At 42.0% G+C, this 19,383-nt stretch overlaps 1 protein-coding gene across 6 annotated transcripts in view; it reads left to right on the top strand.

Moving 5' to 3' along the window:
• LHFPL2 (LHFPL tetraspan subfamily member 2) overlaps nucleotides 1–19,383 on the top strand; it is a 167,709-nt gene that overhangs the window by 49,324 nt on the left and 99,002 nt on the right. The window contains exon 1 of one of the 6 annotated variants that reach the window (XM_078004167.1): nucleotides 1,526–1,712. The exons of the other annotated variants lie outside the window; for them this stretch is intronic. The gene's annotated coding sequence lies outside the window, so the exon portion shown is untranslated. Of the gene's footprint in view, nucleotides 1–1,525; nucleotides 1,713–19,383 lie in introns of those variants that run through there. 6 annotated transcript variants of the gene reach the window in all.

The raw sequence follows: 19,383 nt of genomic DNA, 5'->3' as shown, positions 1-19,383 counted from the left end.
TTGAAAAGCAGTATTCTGGAATGCCACTAGAATGCTTTATCCGAAGGAAACATAAGATCTTTTTTGTTGGAGTGAATTATGTTTTTATGCTATAAAATCCCATTGTAAAGTTGTCTTGACCCAGAAGTTCCCAAACTTTCTCTGTTCTTGGTCCTCTAAGTGTCTAGTTAATTTTTCCAAAGTAGGGACTTAACAGTTTTGTTTAGGAGTTACATACAAACAACCTAATAGGTACTTCTGTTCTAACAACTTAAGGGCCATTTGAAAAAGTAGTATGTATAAATTGAAAGAAAATATGCTTTTCTTTTTATAAAATTACTTTGTTCTTGAATAACCACCTTCATTTACCAGTGAGCTGTGTTTCTTTGTTGGATACCTCCTGGCTTTGCAAGCCTCCAAGTTGGATTTGACATTCCCACCTTGGTTTCCTGTTCCACATTGATGTTCAAATGTGCTTGGTTTATTATCATAGTAATTGCAAAAACCAGTTTCACAAAGAGATGATGTCATCAAAAGGAATGTAATGCATTTTGTGAATTAACTTGAACTAGTAGTTTGTATAATTCCCACACTTCACCATGCTTTTCTTAAAAATGGTAATATCCCTTCATGCTCCTGTGAGTTTGCCGTGGCTCTCCAGATTATCGTGACACGTGGAGTGGGAACCCGGGCTTTAACCTATATTTGCTATCTATAACTAAGTCAGGGTTGCCTTAAGGAGTCTTTGTATTAACTGCATTATTCAAGAGTTGGATTCCATTGTTATTTAGTTTGTGGTTGTCAAGTTTTGGTGAACAACAAAAACATTTCTGGCTCTGCATCCTGGAAATGGATTTATAATGTTTGGGAAGAGGGGTGTGGAACCCAGGTGTCTGTATTTTCTAGCAAGCTTGCCCAGTGATACCAATGCGTATGAAGATGCTAGTTCAGTGTGTATGATGCACTGAATTCCATCACAGATAGCTTGAGTTCAGAGGCCATGTTGCTGTTCACTTAAATTCTTTCTCATTCCTATAACATACCATCATGCACATTTGATAAGTGTTCATTGAATACTACTGACTTATTTGTTACTTCTTTTCTCTTTCCTCCCAACTTTTCTTCTGTTCTATACCTTAAAAAGAAAAACAAAGAAGGAAGAATTGAAGAATTGGGTCTTAGAGTTTTCTGACTTTCCGAGCTTCTTGTTCACGGTCTTCCATAATCTGCCATGTCAGTTCACCACTCTCCCACACAAACTCTTACGTCATGTTGAATCACTCTGCTCTGAGACACACTTTGGTATATTTGTCTTTATTTTTTCTTCTGTTCCACACAAAGAGACCTTTAAGTTTCCTAAGTGGAAAAAACAGGGTTTGGGAAAAAATTAGAAAAACTTGTATTAGTTTCCTAAGTGGAAAAAACTATGGGGTTGGGAGAAAATTGAAAGAAAACTGGAAGAGATTTAGATTATCTTTTCATACAATGCCCCCATTTTAGAGCTCCCTGTGAGGAAACACAAGGAAGAGATGTGGTGTCCCAGAGGCCACCCAGGAAGTGCAAAGTCTAGCTGGGATTAGACTGCTGCTCTCTTGGCGCCTCGCTCCTGGGCTGTTTCCACTGCACCCCAGCCCCACCAGACCTTCCTCTCCGAGGATGGTGCTTGCTGATCATCAGTGACTTTCCCGAGTCACACAGGTGACTGTGATATGGAAACAATGGCTGAGAACCAGGTTTGGCAGTTTGCTCTGCTTACAAAATTATTGTTTGGTGTGTTAAATATTACTTTGCGGTTTAGTCAATAGTAATTGAATTTCTTTTTATGAGTTTAAATTTTAGTTTCATATGACTATAGACTGTGCAGTGTGGGCAACCTAGAGTCATTTAATTTTTGTGGTTTAATGGGAAGAAGGCAAAAATTTAGAAGCAGAAGAAACTGTCAATATTATTATCAAAGGAAGAATTTGTATTTTCTGGATTTTTGCTTATACTTGACAACCTACCAGCATCAGAATGTGGCTCACTGGGCTTTGGGCAGCATTTCCTTGGTAGATGCCTTTTCTGGGTTCCTAGCTGGGTTCTGGGACCGTGGCGGGGAGGTGTCCTGACTTTTAGATAATTCAGACATGGCTGTAGGAGACAATTTCAGACAGGCACATGACACTTTTATCCCTAAGCAGAGTTGGAATGAATAGGTAGGAGTCACAAAGATTGCCAAGGAAGGTCAATCATTTTTACTAGGTTTCTCTTTATCACATCAGGTATGTCTTAGAAAAGCTAAGACAGACTTATGTTAAAGGAAAACTGGGCACTGTGAGACTCGTGAAAAATATTCTTGGAACTTTGTGATCCCAGGGCTGTTTCATTCAAATGTTCGTTGATTCGTTCATGCCTGCATGCTTTACTCTTTTATCAGAGAGGTCATCCTCTAGGCAGCTGCTTACCTTCTGTAGGATGATGTGAGCTTGTGTTTCCTGCAAGTCCAGTCTTTTGGGATGAGGACCCTTTCTCCTTGCATCTTTCTTGAGAAGTAATCTTGTAACTATATATCTTTTCAATTCAATTTCCAATATTTGTCTGGCTTTAATTGTAGACATTATAATGATATTGTGAAGGAGGAAAATCAATGTATAATTTAGATGTCATGAGGGTTGCTTCTAATTTATTATAAGCTTTGTCATCTTCAGTTCAGTCTAGAACAGCTGCAGAGAGGGCTGCTTTTTTTTTTTAACCGATGAAAGAATGTTTTGACTTTCATATTTTGTAGAATAAAGAACAAACTTAAATCCACAAACAATATTTGTAATGTTACTTAATATCATTATTATTCATTTAAACCTCCTTTCTCTTGGACTCCCCTTTACCAGAATGCTTATAGGAAAAAATGCTGTAAGTTTTTGAGTTTCTTTTTTGTTTTTTCCTCATCGGGAATCACCTCCAAAGAGAGGCATATTAAAGAAGGAACAGCTGGGTGCTACAGTGGCTCACTCCTGTAATATCAGCACTTTGGGAGGCGAAGGCAGGAGGATTGCTTGAGGCCAGGAGTTCAAGACCAGCCAGGTCAACATAGTGAGACCTTGTCTTTACAAAAAAGTTAAAAAAAAAAAAAAAAATTAACCAGGTGTGATGGCTTAAGCCTGTAGTCCCAGCTGTTCGGGAGGCTGAGGCAGGAGAATTGCTTGACCCCAGGAGTTCAAGGCTGCAGTAAGCAGTGGTCATGCTGCTGCACTTACCTTGGGTGACAGAGTGGGACCCTGTGTAAAAAAAAAGGAAGAAAGAAGATTCTCCTAGTATGGTCCTGAACACTAGAAACGCTTGTCTTGCCTTCCACACTGAGACATTGTTCAGCTAGGTGGAAAGGGCTTATAGATTTCTGGTGGCAGAAATCTGTCCACTCACCACGTGAGGGTTGCCTTTAAGCACTGACGTGGCTTAAACTGCATTTGACCTGGTGCTTCGGATTCAAGCCAGTAGGTGACTCATTATTTCAGATGTTTGGTTTGTGCTGTTATAGTTGAAGCAATCTGTAAGGAAAATAGAAAAGCCTGTTGTAAAAATATAGTCTGTCTCCAGGAAGGAGAATCCCTGCGTCCTGACTGGAGGCGGGATGTCTGCATATGGCTTGTCTAACTTGTTATTTTACCTTAGTTTCTGGTTTGAAGCAGTTCTGAAAACTGTTCATCAGTGCATGTTTAGATGGCATTGCTGATTATTTTTACATTCTTGAGTGTGAGTTCGAAACATGCTGGGTACAAAGTTTGCTATCTGGTCCCTGAGAGACAGCTAGGCCAGCCAGGCTGGTCCCCAGACTCTCCTCTAAGGGCAAGGAAAGAACACAATGCTAGCACCCACTCAGAAAGCTAGCCACATCAGATGGTTTCTCTCTGAAGTTGAGATGTGACATGCAATTTATATTCTTTCTTTGGTCGTGGGCGGCTATGTCCGTTCTATATGTGATTTAGTAATTAGGGACTGTTTGGCTTTCTAGAATCAAACAAAGACTATTATAAAATGTCAAGTTTTTTTGTCTTCAACTTTTGCACTGTGTTTTTAAGTAAAACATTCTACTAACTTGTAAGATTGTCCCTTCTCTCTTTCTTGTGTCTTGGTTCTTATCCCAGGGGAACACTTAGGAAAAATTATAGAATCCCTACCCAAACAGTGTGGTGAAGGAACTGTTCATGATTTGTAGGGCTCTGGCTATGAACTGACTGCTGCGTGCCAGTTTAAGCTTATAGCCACTATTACTTTATTACAGGATTTTGATTAATTTGTTAGATGGTGGCTGTGTGTCAGCTGCTTGTTTTTGGAGCTTTCACCTGGGTGAATAATAGCTTCTATCTATTATGTGTGTGCTAGGAACTTGATTTAACCCTTACAGATACATTAGACAGCATATATTACAGATGCAGTGAATAGCTCATAGTTAATTAATGTGTCCAAGGCCACACAGTTAGCTGACATCCTGCCCAAGTTGAGTCGGAGGATGTCTATACAAAGCCATGCTGCCTCTCCCGCTAAAAATAGGGGAGCAGAGTTAACATGCTACATAGGGCCGAATGTCTTTAAGCCTCTCTTCTTGTCTAGTGTTACAAAAATAGCCATTGTTTCAGAGAAGCAGAATTGCATAAAGTCTAAGAGCCAGGATAACTGTCTGGTCCCCATACTTAACTAGCTCTGAAACCTTGGGCAAGCTCCTTAACCTTTTTCTATCTTGCTTTCTCTGTCAGTGGATAAAACAGTACCTGGGCTTGTGAGGCTTAAATGAGTTCCTGTCTACGAGTTACTGGAAGAGTGGTTCATAATAAGCACCACACAAGAGTTTGCTATTTTTGTGTGTGTGTTACCTTGAAGACGAATAGGAATGAGATATCCTCTCCATCCCCGCTCCTTCTTGCCTCATCAAGCAGGGTGCCCTGGGTCAGCTTGTGGATAGGTTTCAGAGTAGGGAAGGACTGGGGACAACCATGCCCTCTGGTTTGTGAGTGAGGCCTTCATAGACAATTGGTCCAGCCTTGCTCCTCTAGGCTGTGTATGGAGCTCTCAGGTTCTTCCACACACACTTGGTCCTTCCAGTCTCTGGTCTGGTTACTTCTCAGGTTGCCTCTTCTCCCAGAGAGTGTGTGTCCTTGACCACTACCAGATGTATTATAAGTACGTCATTGCTTATTCAAATATTGATTTAGTACGCTCACCTGTTACCCATATGTTTCAACTAGTGTGGTCACAATGGTATATCAGAAACCGTGACCTTCTGGAGACAGGGACCAGGTCTGTGAGGATCTTATGGAGGATTTTTAAAAAGAGCTTTCTGTCATGAAAATGATATTGTTTTTGGAGTGTGAAGGGAGAGGTGCCTGGGAGAGACAGCTGGGGCCTTTAAGGCCCCAGGCTTGTCTTCCTCAGTCGGAAAACAAGAGGTGGAAAGATGTTACCAGGGATCTCAGGACCTTGCATTCTTGACTTTAGCTCTTCTTTTCCTTAACTCCAGGAACCTAGATGTTGTACTTTAGGGCTGTGAAATCTTTCTCCTGATTCCCACGAGGATGAGAAGTGAATTAGGCGTCCCTGATGCAGATACTGTGCCTACTCCCTGGGAAAAGCACTCACTGTGGGCAGCAGCTGGCATTTCCTTTCGTGCCCTGTGAACGAATGTCAGCACCCGGTAGTGTCCCAGAACTGCCGTGTAGTGACTGCTTCCAAGCAGACGCTAGGGACGGAGATTCTGCGAGAGTTGCCACAACCAGGCATGGGAACACCTGTTGGCTTTTGTTTTTAATTGTGATAAAATACGCTTAACATAAAATGTACATTTTAAACATACAATTCAGTAGTAGTGAATGTTTTCACACTGTTGTGCAACCATCACCACCATCTCCGGAACTCTTCTATCTTGCAAAACTGAAACTCTGTACCCAAGAAACAATAACTCCCCATTCTGAATCATTTTTAAAATTCAGAAAGACCAACCTGGATGGCCAGGAGTAATTCAGCTGACTCTGTGTGTGTGTGTGTGTGTGTGTATGTGTGTCTGTATCTGATTTTTTTCACTAAGTTGAAGAGTAATCAGGCAGAACTTAATGTAGATGAAAGTGGAAGTGAAGAAAGCAAAAGATGCTCAATCAAGAAGGGCCGGTCTCGTATAGAATCGTGAAACTTTGGTGGAGAGAAAAGGAAACAGCACCCTGCTCCCCGCACCAGGTAGAGAATTTATGCAGTTTACACTGAGAACTAGAAACTACACAGGAGACAAACCCAAATTAGCTCTGACTTTTTGTTACTCTTAGAGAGTCTTCTTGAGCAAAGAATTCCCTCAGTAGAATTTGCTGTGGATCTGCAGAGGCTTCCTCTGAAATCTGAGGCATCCATCCTGCACTCCTTCGAGGGAGGTGCTCTCTGTCCTTCCTGAGCGTTTGGGAGAGAATGCCTTGCCATGTCTTGAGTACTTCTGGAGTCTTCCAGAATTTCCTGGCTGGAATTCTGTTGCCACGCATCTGACTTCTCTTTGACCCCTCACTGTAGGTCCGTGTTGCTTGTTAAAAGACTATTGTACTGCCTGTTAATGGAAGACTGTGTGCTCTTGAGCACTGTGAAAAGACCATCAAATGAAAATGAGTTGAAGGGAACCATGGCGATCAGACACTCTCCAGATGGAGCAGATATAGTGCCCCCTTCCCAGCCCTTCTGCCAGCTCTCAGTCTCTAGGACTCAGTTCTCAGACCTGCCAACCACATGTTCATGTCAGTTGTGTGTGCCCAGAAAGAACTATAAGAAAACCTGGTGATTATATGTGTTGCCCTTTATTTTTTTTTCTTATCCATGTTCTAAATGTGCCTTGTGTTTGCTCTTGCTGCCTCAACTAGTAAGCTTCCTTTCTGTTTCTGCGGCCCCCACGGCACAGGGTCTCCTGGCTTCTCCTCTCCTCTTTACCCTTGTGCAAGAGTTGGTTTTAACAAAGCCAAGTATTCCACAAGAATGTCTTATTTAATAATTGTCAGAAAGAAAGTGTTCCATAAAGGCAGGAGGGTAGAGGACAATGTCAAGGATTACAGGACACAAAGGATCACAAACATTTTCTTGGAGTTGGTCTCGGGATTTGCTTTGAATTTTATGTTGTTATCCTCTCTTCCTACCCCCACTTTCTGCCTTGCTTTTCCCAGATGATTTCATTGAAAAGTAATGGCAAATTATGACTTGTCTTTTCTGCTAGAGTCTTACCAGATAGTTTATTCTCAGAGGTAAACATTTTAGTGAGCCTTTTGTTTAGTGACTCATTAATTTGATGAGGAAAATGTCCTAATAAAGATAAAGAAACTAAACAGTTTCAAAAGCTGCAAAGGGAAAAATGTTGCAGGGCACTTGAGGTCAACTTCTTCCCCCGTTCTTTGAATTTCATTTATTCTTTGGTCATGGGAACAAACATTGGTCATTAGGGGGTTAGCCCTTGTCTTCATTTTTTTCTGTAAACTTTACATGTACACACCAAGTCATGAGCGTTTGACTTTCTGGGAGTTTCTTTCTGTATAGATAGGGACTAAGCCTGAGGAGATTTTACAAAAATAGGAAGTCAGATTTCCCTCTTCCACTACAAATTAGTGCATTCAGTGTGTCACTAGGTTAAATATTTGGCTAATTTTTTTATGGCAAAAAAAAAAAAAAGAAATATTTGGCTGAGAAATATTTGGCTAATTTTTAGTGGGAAACAGTCTGATTTTCTCAGAAATGTCACAAACCCCCAGGTATAAAGGGTCAAAGATCCCTAAATAGAATAGGAGGCCTTTGAGAGACTAGAAAACATTCTTAGCTATAAGCCAGTGGTAACAAAAGGCATGATCTGCATTATCCATTTAGAGGACATCTTCTAGAGAGGTATTATGACTTTATTTTGGTAATATTAAATGTTCCAGCATGGGTGATATAACTATTTCTAGGTTTTGTATGACTATTTAGTGAAATATAAATGTATTCTGGGTAAAAGGCCCTTTGTAACAAGAGTACATTGACTTGTATTAAATCCAAGAGTAAGCATCATAGATGTTTCAAAAAATAAATTGTCCAACAATTTTACACTTAAATTTTAAGAGAGAATTGTATGCCTCTGTGATTCTTCTCAGGAGGAAGACCCAGTTCTAAACTGGAAAAAAAAAAAAATTGAATAACATCCCACCACACTATCTTTGATAGAAACTTTATAGTATTTATTAGTTGTTAAAAAAAGATGTGAAAGCAGAAGGAAAAATGACTTCAGTATAGTTAGAAAAAATCAAGAGGTAAGATAAAGTGACTTTAAAGTTCTAGGTATAGTATAAAGACCTTGATTTCCTTTTGCTTATGTTTGTATCTGCTCTCTTGCCAGATACTTGTCAAGGCGGAAAGATAATGACCTAAAGGTAGCTTTTCATTACAGCATACCTCTAACACTGTTGCCCATTTTTGTTGTTGTTGTTGTTGTTCCTGGCTAGGTCTTCCTGGACCAAAAGGGATAGAAAAGAGCTATCATAACGAACTAGCTCTAGTAGAGCCCTGTGTGTGAAAGTGCGGGTGTTTGTATAATGATGCAAGAGCATTTCGTAGCAGGCAAGTTTCATAATGATATAAATATATTTTAGTTATATGTATGTCTAATTACATAGACTAATGAAATGCCATTTACAAGAGGTGGTCTTACATGTGACACAGGTCATATTCTGAGATGACAACCTGCAGGGGTTAGGTTTAATTTTGGGCCCCTTTTAACTTACAATAATTGTCAAATGAACCAGTCCTTGGTACATCAGGGAGTATCTGGATAGCCACCATCCATGTATTTATTCAGTTAACTGTGTTGTGTCCTGTTCTGGGCTGGGCATTAGGGGAGGCCTTGGGCATATGAGGTGAACCAGACATAGTGACCATCCTCAAGGAACTAACCCATGGTCTGCTGGAGGAGGCAGACATGAACCAGCACGTATGCTGCTGGGTGGCGAGTGCTGTAGAGAAGTGCATAAGGCTGGCCCTGCAGCAGAAGTCTCTGCTCACCTATTCATGTGGGTGCAGGTTGAGGAGGGACAGGGAAAGGAGGGCAAGAGTAGGCACCATTTGAACAGTCTTCACAGCTTAAGTCCAAATCTAATGCTGTTTTTTGCACTTCCCATATAAATTAGATAACTTCTAATTTTTATTTTTATTTTTTATTTATTTATCTTTTTTTTTTTGAGATGGAGTTAGCTCTGTCGCTAGGCTGGAGTGCAGTGGTGTGATCTCGGCTCATTGCAACCTCTGCCTCCTGGTTTCAAACAATTCTTCTGCCTCAGCCTCCCGAGTAGCTGGGATTACAGACGCGTGCCACCATGTCCAGCTGATTTGTTTTTGAGTAGAGATGGGGTTTCACCATGTTAGCCAGGATGGTCTTGATCTCCTGACCTTATGATCCACCCGCCTCAGCCTCCCAAAGTGTTGGGATTATAGGCATGAGCCACCGCGCCTGGCCGACTTCTAATTGTTTTAAGAAATGCCTTTGTTATTCTCCCACTTTGTATCTAAATGGCAACTGGATGCAATAGAAAGCACAGTCTGGGTCATCCAGGCCTGTCTTTGAATCCTGGCTGCCACCTGACAGCCACTTGACCTTTCTGAACTTCATGTAAAAAGGGGATAATAAAATCTGCCACACATGATGGTTGGCAGGATTAAATGAGATATGTAACAATACGTATTAGTAACCCCCCTTTTCTTAGCACACTAAAACAGAATGACTTGTAAACAGTAAGTTATTCTGAAAGGCGGCTGATAAAACAACACAGGATTCACTATGAATAAGGAGAGTAACTAACATTAGGTGCCATTTGTTGAGTCAGGCACCATTTTAAGTGCTCTCTCTGCAGTTACTTATTTATTCCTCACACTAACAGTGTCAGGGACCATTATTTTATCTCCACTTTACAGATGAGAAAATTGAGGCTAGAGAGGTTAAATAACTTTTATCAACCCTGCCTGGCTGGCCCCAGAGCTCTTAAACATCAGCATGGAGCTTTTGAAGAGGATAACAGCAGTAATGATATCTTAGCTTTTTACAGAGCTTCATCCTTTGAAGAACACTTCTGTGTACATTGTTACCTTTGTTTCTCATTAGAAAATATAGGAGATGGCTAGACATTAGATTAGAAAACTAAGGTACCCAGATGGGAGTGTTATTTGCCCAAGGTTACTAAATCAGTATGTGGCCTTGTTGGTACAAGAACTTTTTCCATTTGACTCTTGCGAGTGTTTACAGAATGAAAGAACAGTTCAGGAATTTTTTTAAAGAAATGGTTGCTGTTAAATTTTTAAAAATACAAGCTGGGTGCAGTGGCGGGCACCTGTATTCCTGACCACTCGGGAGGCTGAGGCAGGAAGATCACTTGAGCCCAGGAGTTCCAGGCAGCAGTGAGCTATGATTGCACCATTGCACTCCAGCCTAGGCCACAGAGCAAGATGCTATCTCTTAAACAAATTAAAAAACAATATGGAACAGACACAGGAAGTTAGTTTTGTTGCTTAAGGTCTCACGTCAGACTATTGGTCAGCTAGAATTAGAAAAGATAGATCCAGCTTCTGAGTGACCCAAGTGAAAGAATTTGAAAAGTACCAGTGCATCTATTTTCTTGGCCACTTGGAACCAGGGTGCATCCTCATGTCTCCTGCGATTCTGGAACCACCGGAGGGAGGGGCAGAGAACATGAACTGGCCCTGGGACCTCACTTGCCCTTAGTTGAGATTGCGTCCTCCAGAGCCATAAGGCTTCTTTCTGAAGGTGGGCCAGGGAGGCCACAGCCAGAAGGGAGATGATAAGGATTTGTGCTGGCTGTGTGGTGGGGACGATACAGGGGGCTTGGGCCACCTTCAGACCAATGCTAATCGGCGCTCTCTGTAAATTGAAGTGCAATTTAGTGCAATTTTAAAGACAGCAAAAGACACAAGAAACCAAGTAAGCTTTGACTGAAAGCCTCTTAGGATTATGTGGTGTTTTGTCCTGTAGCTGGGGATCCAGTTACAGATGCCTGTGATTATGGCCTTTGCAAACAATTGTCAGAGAAATGCATAAGATTTCCAAAGGCTGCAGAAGAGCAGATGTGGAATTAAATTTCAAGCACAGTTACCCATAATGGCTTACATGTGGGCATAGAGTATTTAGGATTCAAGCCTAAGTCTCCCACTTTGTCCAGGAGGTGTGGGATGCAGAGTCAAAAGCAGGGATCAGAAATGTCAGCATTTTCTGGTGGTCTTTTTCTGCTGCATCATTTCTTCTTGGCCTGCAGACCCTTTAAAGTGGTGAAATTCTTCCATAATAGTTAGCTTGCAGTGTCTACCATTGTCATCATTTGACCTATTTAGTAAGAAGACTCTATTCGGCATGTTTGCCAACAAGCATCAACCATGCCAGCAGACTGTGGAAAATGTGAGTCTTTGGGACCAACTTTAATTGGCTTTGCAGCAGACATTTTAACTTAATATTGCTAGCAACGTTCAAGGTATTTAGACTTGCCTTGTTTGGTATCTGTTTTTTTACAATTCATATGGTAAGGACTTTAGATGACTGACTGTAAGAAATACCTTCATTTTATTACTCATAATGAAGGGAAAAAGTGGAAAGAGTAGAAGTAGTTGTAATAATTTAACAGTTGCATGTTACTGAAGCAGCAGCTCCTGAATTTCTCCACACCTCAAATAAAGAAGTACCTTACTGAGTTTAAAAATCCAATAAGTATTCATTAGGCAGCAAAAAGAATTACAAAGACTATTCCAAGTGTTGGTATATATAAAAAGAATATTCTAGTTTTTGTTGTGTGGAAATGCTCCTTTCTAGAACTTTTCCAATAATTGCTAGAAAATATAACTTATACTATATTAATAAACAAGGGAGCCAAGGTTGAATAGTGGGGCAGAATTCAGGGATTGACTTTATTTTTCCCCCTTTAAAAACCTGGGAGTTTTTGCTGTTGTTTTATTTGAATGTGGAAGCTCCTACCTGAGTGGGTGGAGCAGGAGTGTGTGCCAGCCTTGCGTAGAATCACTGTCAGGACAGTGAAACCATGCCAAGTGGTGGTCTTCGTTACAGACTCTGTTGCCTGAGAGTGTTGAGGTTTTGTGTGCCTGAGACAAAGGGCAGAGGAAGCCGAGGATAGGGAGCCTGTGGTATACCAGCTGTGTGATGACTCAGTGTGCCTGGGCTTCACTTACTGCAGTTATGAAATGAGGACATGACTGTTCCTATCTTCTACCCAGTCTTCTGGAAAGCCAGATGGAATAGCATTCCTCCGCAAATGAGACAACATGAAAATCAAATGGGATAGCATGAAAGAATGGCAGTAGTCAGTACGTGTGTCCTGTTTGACCACTCTGAAATCATCTCACATAATCCTCACGGCTGCTTGGTGAGGTGCATGTTGTTGACTCCTGTGTTTGAGATGAGGAAAAAAGTTCTTTGAGGTTTGAGTAACCTGCCCGAGGGAAGAGAGAGGAGAGTGGACAGTTACCACCCATGGGAACTGGGCTCTGCTAAGCAGTGTCTCATGATTAGTTTGTTAATTTCCAAATGGCGCAGGATGAAGCTGCTACTTAAACCCAAGAATTTGAACTCCAGGGTTGGTGCTGTTCCTCATCCTCAAGCCCTTTAGAGAGGTGAACCTTGTGTTTAAAAAATGACCTTATTACTTCTTCCACATTACGCTCTGATGTTCCATGACCTTTTAGGCCACAGGGAGGTAATACAAGAAAGGCTTGTGTTGCTTGTTATGGCAGGACCTTGGGCAGGCTCCTTTATGCATCCCATCCCCAACCCCAACCCCAACCCCAACCCAGTCTCCCCATCTGTAAAATGGGGTTAATAGCCTATCTCATAAAATTGTTGTGAATTTTCCATGAAGACAAATGCTATTAAGTGCCTAGCACACCTAATAGCCTAGCATATAGCCAGGGCTTGGTTAATACATGTTGATGATGATGAGGAGGAGGACTAAAACCTTGAGAGCACTGAGAATCTTCACAGTAACAGAAAATCTTCCTCCTCCTCCCTCTCCTGCTCCCCCTCCCTCTCCACTCCCAGTATAGAGAAATGGCCAGACTTTAACAATAGCAAACTCTCTAAACTTGGGTCACCTTATTATAGGTCATGTGAGGGTTTTTTGCTTTAAGGACAATTTTTATCTATTTCTTTTGCAGAGTCAGATTCTAAAAGGTGGGGGAAATAAACTACCCCTTCGTACTGGGTTCAAGTTAATAATCCCTGTTAGACCGAATGTACCTCCCCAGAAGGGCCTGCCTCAGCCACAGCTCTTGGTGAATGGATGCTCTCTCTGCCACTGGATTGTAACTTCTAGGTGCAGGGAGCAAGACTCGGCTGGCGTCTCTTGAGCCCTCACATTGCTCTCCTATGTTGTTGATAGATCATGCGGCTATTGTACTTTGTTACAGGACAGGTAGCTGGGAACAAGCATTCTACTGAGAACCTAGAGTTAGAGATGGAGTAGAGTGTAGTGGTGTCAAAATCCTTGTACATAGATGATTCCTGGAAGACATTTCCCAGAGAAAACTGACAGCAAAGTAAAGTCATTTGTTTCACCCATTGATTTCTTGGTAAAGTACATGTTTCTAGGCAGAGGCTATCTTGAGATAAGAAGCCCTTGAAATGCATATGACCTGGCTCTGTGTGTGTGTGTGCGCGCGTGTGTGTGCGCGTGTGTGTGTGCGCATGCATGCCCGCGCACGCGTGCCCATATGCAAGAGAGAAACAGCCTAAGCCCTTCCTAAACAGGGGTAAATGTGGCTATTTGAAATGAAATTGCCAAAACCTCTGTACCAGAACCTTCCCTCTTGCAAGAGAAGGAAATTATCAACTAAACCCTGATTGTAGTTTCCCAATTCCAAAACTCCCTAAAACCCCCCTGCGAGAGAGAGAGCCTGGACCCAGCCTCATTTAGATCCTTTAATTGGCAAAAAATGGTTCTTACTCCTCCTTTTCCCTGCCCCTGAGGTTATAGTTCTTTCAGCTCCCTCATGGCTTTTGAAAATCCCGTAATACTCCTTTTATTCTTCCTGTGATGAGCATCTTGTTTTTGTCAAAAAGATAATGTGCTGAATTTCCTATCTTTACATTGATCCTCTAAGCAAGTGAAGTACAGAGGGCTATGCCAGAAGAGGGAGCATAATTAATACCTTTGTGATTCTGTCCAACTTCCTAAGAAATGATTAAAACTCAGTTATCCTGGTGTTTGCCAGTTGAGGTCAAGCCAACATCTGTACTTGTCTCTCTTTCCCAGAGGGCATGACAAGGAAAGAGAAAGAGAAGAGTTCAAAGAATTAAAAACATAGTTTTCATTAGGATAACATTTGGGGTCAGGTAAACATCTCTTTGGAGTTTCATTGAAAAATTCCAGGAGGCCAAGGGCAGAAATATCTGGAAGACTTGTTTCAAGGAGTGTAGCTCAGTGGAAAGTTCACTTTTAAAAAAATTTAAGAAAACTGAATATGATATTGCTTAGGGGAGTCCAAAAAAAAAAGGACATCAGAAAAACAAAATTGTCTTGTTCTCATTTAGAACGTGTGGAAGGCCTGGGAAAGATTTTCCCCAGTGACTAAGAAGTATTTCTTCATTGTCTGTAAGCTACTGTCCTTTTAGGAGCTGTGGAGTCATTTCTGAAGGCTGTGAGCTTGAGTCTTGGTGGGAGTCAGCTTGGGGAGAGTGCAGTATGACTGTCCGTAGTGAGCCAGGCGAATGGACCCGTGTACGGCAGATAGTTCTTGGTTGTTCACTTCTGTGGTGTTCCAGTTGCCAGTTTCAGCGTTTAAATGACACCTTTTATATGAGTTGAGCTCTTATTTAACTTAAAAAAAAAGTTGAGAGAAACAGCCCCCTTTGACTCTGAAGGAAATTAAACCACAAGTCAAGATACCAATGGGAGATTGTGGAATTTCTGTCCTGGAGATCCTCAGAAGTAGAACATAAAAATTAGGTCACTTAAGTAAGTCTGCTTGGAGGCTGACCAGGATGGCCTCTTGCAGTGTTTCAAGTTTATGAAACAACTCATGTTAATATTCATATACTGTTAGAGCATCAAGACAATCAGTCCTTTGTTACCTTATCCTGTGACTTCTTAAAATGTTTTGACTTCCCTATGCCTGGAAGGCCTGTGTCTCTCATTTGCATTGTATGATACTGTTGCCTGTGGAAATTGAGGAATGAGTGGGATAGAGGAAGTAAGAGGGGTTGTCCTTTTAGAAAACATTTGATCTTTTCAGAGGATGGCGCTGAGAGGACACTTGGCATAGACAGAACATATTAACAATATGTTGAACATATTAATATGACTGAACATATTAACAAAATCTCTAAAGAACTGCACTTAGCTTGTGGGTACTTCCTGTAAAGGACTATTGCATTGCCAATGATCAAGTTTGCTGGCTTTAAATGATCTATAAAATGCTAAAAGGTTGCTTGGTTCAATGTCACTGGAAGCTATTTCACTTTAAAAAGTTAAGAAGACGGTATCCATACAACAAACCTGCCTATGTACCCCTGAACCTAAAATAAAAGTGAAGAAACAAACAAACAAAAAAAGATTGTCAGAAGTAAGATTTTAAACTCATCTGGCTCATGACAAAGAATTGAAAAGTCAAAGAAAAGGTTATTTGTGGAATGTCAAACCACAGTGAGCATAGTTCTTGGTGACTTGTTGAATTTCCAGTGTCCCCGGGGCCCTCTCTTCTCCTGCAAATTGCATCCTGTTCAGATGCCTACCACAGAGTGGCAAACCAGTTTCCCTCCCTCCACTGCCCTTAAAGAGACACAGCTTGTGGCTTGTCAGCACCTGTGCGGAGGACTTGTGCTTTTAGGAATGGGAAGAATTGAAGGCTGTTCAAGGTTAAAGGTGTTAAAGGTGCTCGGCAGACAGAAGAGCAAAAAGCAAAATTGGGAGACTTACCTTTACGTATTTATTTACTTTTTCATGGGTAATTTATGAAGACTAATTTCTTTCATTCTTTTTCGAGTAAAGATTTATCTTACATATTTTGGCTGGGCACAGTGGCTCACGCCTGTAAGATTGCACCAGGCCACTGCGCTCCAGCGTGGGCGACAGCGCAAGACCCTGTCTCCAAAGAGAAAGTTTTACAAATTTAAATTAGAAGATTAAATGTCATCTGCAACTCTCCTTCTTGAAATTGTTCAGTCTGTGCAGGATAAAGACTTTTCCAGAGACGTAGAAACTAAATTACACTATCTTCCCTTTGTTTTTCTTCTGTTTGTCTTTTGTAGTGTGTGTGTTATTTTCCTGGTCAGGGGAAAATGAAGGAGAGAACTCTAAGCTATAACATTTTGTTTTAGTGCTGTTTTCTTTGCTTGTTCCTTTTTAAAAAGACGCACTCATTAAAATAAAACCTCCGTTTTTAGTTATTTCTCTCCTTTAACATTTTGTGGAGTTAGTTTTGCCATGTGGTGGTTTTCTTTTTTTGAGATGGAGTCTTGCTCTGTCACCCAGGCTGTAGTGCAGTGGCAGTCTTGGCTCACTGCAACCTCTGCCTTCCAGGTTCAAGCGATTCTCCTGCCTCAGCCTCCCGAGTAGCTGGGACTACAGGCGTGTGCCACCACGCCGGCTAACTTTTTTGTATTCTTAGTAGAGATGCGGTTTCACCATGTTAGCCAGGATGGTCTCGATCTCCTGACCTCATGATCCGCCCGCCTCGGCCTCCCTGTGATGGGATTACAGGCTTGAGCCACCGCGCCTGGCCCTCTGTGTGTTGGTTTTCAAGATGTTTGTTTATTTACAGCAGAGCCCTTTCTTTCAAATGAAATCTTGTGTTTAACCCTAATATAGGAAACAGGTTAAGAGCTGCTGCCCTGGAATGGGGGTTGCCCGCAGCCTCCTCCTTGCCACGTGGTCCCTGAGGCACAGCTGAGCAGTCTGTTCTATAATCCACTGGGAAGAACACAGGATTAGGAGGCAGTGTCTGTTTTGCAGTCCCTAGCTCTGCCACCAAGACCTTTTGTCACTTTATGTCTCTGGATTCCTTTATGAAATGATGACTTTGGGCCAGAGTCTCTCTGAGGTCCTTCCTGCCCTGACAGCCAGCAGTTCTGAGTCACACAGAGAGACTGAGGTGGTGAGGTGTTTGGTGACGCACAGCAAGAACAGGTCTGGAGAGAGGACGCATCACCCTGCGTTAGCATGAGTAGCCTTCACTTCACGCAAGCGAAAGCTCAGGAATGAAAGCATGCATTAGCAGAATTGCCCCTGAGGACAGCGTTTTCTGAAGGTTTCAGCAAGGCATCTGCAACCCTTTAGCACAGAAGAATCTGTGGCGAAAAGGACTTCAATTGTAGGTGGTTGTTTACCACTGATTGTTGTTGAATTTGCTGGTCAGCAGTGGTTTAGTTAAAACCGTTTTCCCTTACTAGACAAAATTATGTCCCATCACTTTGTTGTTGTTGTTAGTTGGGAAATGCATCTGAGACATAGTTCAAGAATCTGCAGCCAATTAACACATTTGGTTCGAGAATGGAGATGGTGAGGCCAGGGTCAGGGTTCAGTTGCTATGTGGGCCAGTTAGCTGGGCCGGGCCCTCTGGCCAGACTGTACTTTTAACCCTGACCAACTGGCTCTCACATGTGTGCCATGGGTCACAGGGAAGGGTTAGAGGGCACGGAAGGAGATCCCAACTCAGCCTTTCCTCCTGGGGCCAAGCTGAGCCTTTACCCTGCTGCCGGAGGGCTGGGCCTGGTGTACAGAGGGCACCCTCCCCACGTCCTTAACAGCTAAAGGGAAATGTGAAATACTCCCCACGGACTACTGTCTTCACGCCCACTGTTAGTGGACCTCTTCAGTCTGAAGACAAAACTTCCCTCCTGTAAGTTAGAACAGACATTATGGAAATAATGCTTCATAGTTCTCATTGTGAGCATACTCTCCTCCTCTTTGGCAACTGGGAGAAAAGCTGGCATTAAAAGAGAAATTTGCTTCTATTTTGGATATTTGCTTCTATTGGATTTAGTTATAATTTGTTTCCTATAAAATATAGGAAAGACACGTAGTTTGAAGTAAATGATCTCAGGCCCTTTTGATGAGTAAAGTGTTCGTTTCTATTACACAAAATTCAAACATTACAGAATTCTAAAACTTCTTAATCTCTGCACAAACTTACTCCCATGGTAGCCATCATCAAGATAATCTTGAATCAATTTTTAAATGGACATAAAAGTTAGAATTTTAAAACTTGTGATTTATTTTTCCCCCAGAATTAATTGGGTCCAGGGCAGTGGCTTCCAAAGTGTTTATTTCAACGATGAGTGCTTTCTTCAAAATGTTAAGTCAGATTCTTACACAGGGGGAAAAAAGATAAAAGCAGCCACGGCTGGTTGTAGCTGTGGAGGAGCTCTGCTCACTCCCCCTCCGCCCTAACCGGTGAAACTTACAGGTCCCTCTGCTGAGAGACCCCCTCTGCAGAGATACCTCCAACATGCCCTTCCCTGCTGTTTCAGTGGTTGAGTGTGTTGGCCTCAACTTCCCTGACCAACTCTTCTAAGTGGGGCAGCTGTAGTCACGCTTGTTTCTCTGCCATTCACTTGGGGTGGTTATTTTTAGTTAAGCTATAGTTAGTTGCAAACTTAAAAGCTAACCACCTAAGCCAACCAGTATTTTTTTCTATCTTAAAATTGGACCTTTACATTTAAGTCATCCTTTCGGTTTAGCTGAAATGCCACATATGTCACTACTCTTTAGTCTGTGCCAACAAGTTTTTCTCCTCGTGGACTGGGCTTAAGGCTGTCACTATAGTGCTTGCACCCACCATGGTAGACAATTCTGTTCACGGATCTTGTAGAATGAGTTTTTTCCTTGTATGTCCCGTTCCAGGAAATTGAGTTCCTGCCTGTTTTCTCTTCCCCACTAGATAAGAGGAAGCAATGTGGTGTTATTTCACACTGTAGGTCTTGGGTCCCCAAGCCTTTTTGGGACCCAGGCTGCGCAGCAGGACCGGGTGAGCGAGCACTATGGCCTGAGCCCCGCCTCCTGTCAGCTCAGCAGCAGCATTAGATCCTCATAGGAGCACACACCCTATTGTGAACTGTGCGTGCGAGGAACCTAACTTGCATGCTCCTTATGAGAATCTAATGCCTGATGATCTAAGGTGGAACAGTTTCATCCTGAAACCATCTTTCCCCACCCACACTGCCTATAGAAAAACTGTCTTCCAGGAAACAGGTCCCTGGTGGCAAAAAGGTTGGGAACTGCTGCTGTAGATAATGCAAGAGTATCTGTTAAACTCCGTATCTGTTAAATAGAGTATCTGTTAAACTCTGAACAACTCTTGAGTAACTCCTAGCCCTACAAAAGAAAAACACAGCCTCGTGTAAATGTTCAATTTTTAGGTCCACGCTGTGCCCAAATGCTTGTC

Source organism: Macaca mulatta, chromosome 6, assembly GCF_049350105.2.
Source record: "Macaca mulatta isolate MMU2019108-1 chromosome 6, T2T-MMU8v2.0, whole genome shotgun sequence".
Lineage (NCBI taxonomy): Eukaryota > Metazoa > Chordata > Mammalia > Primates > Cercopithecidae > Macaca > Macaca mulatta.
Note: the sequence above shows the minus strand (reverse complement) of the source record. Positions and strands in the feature narration are given on the sequence as shown.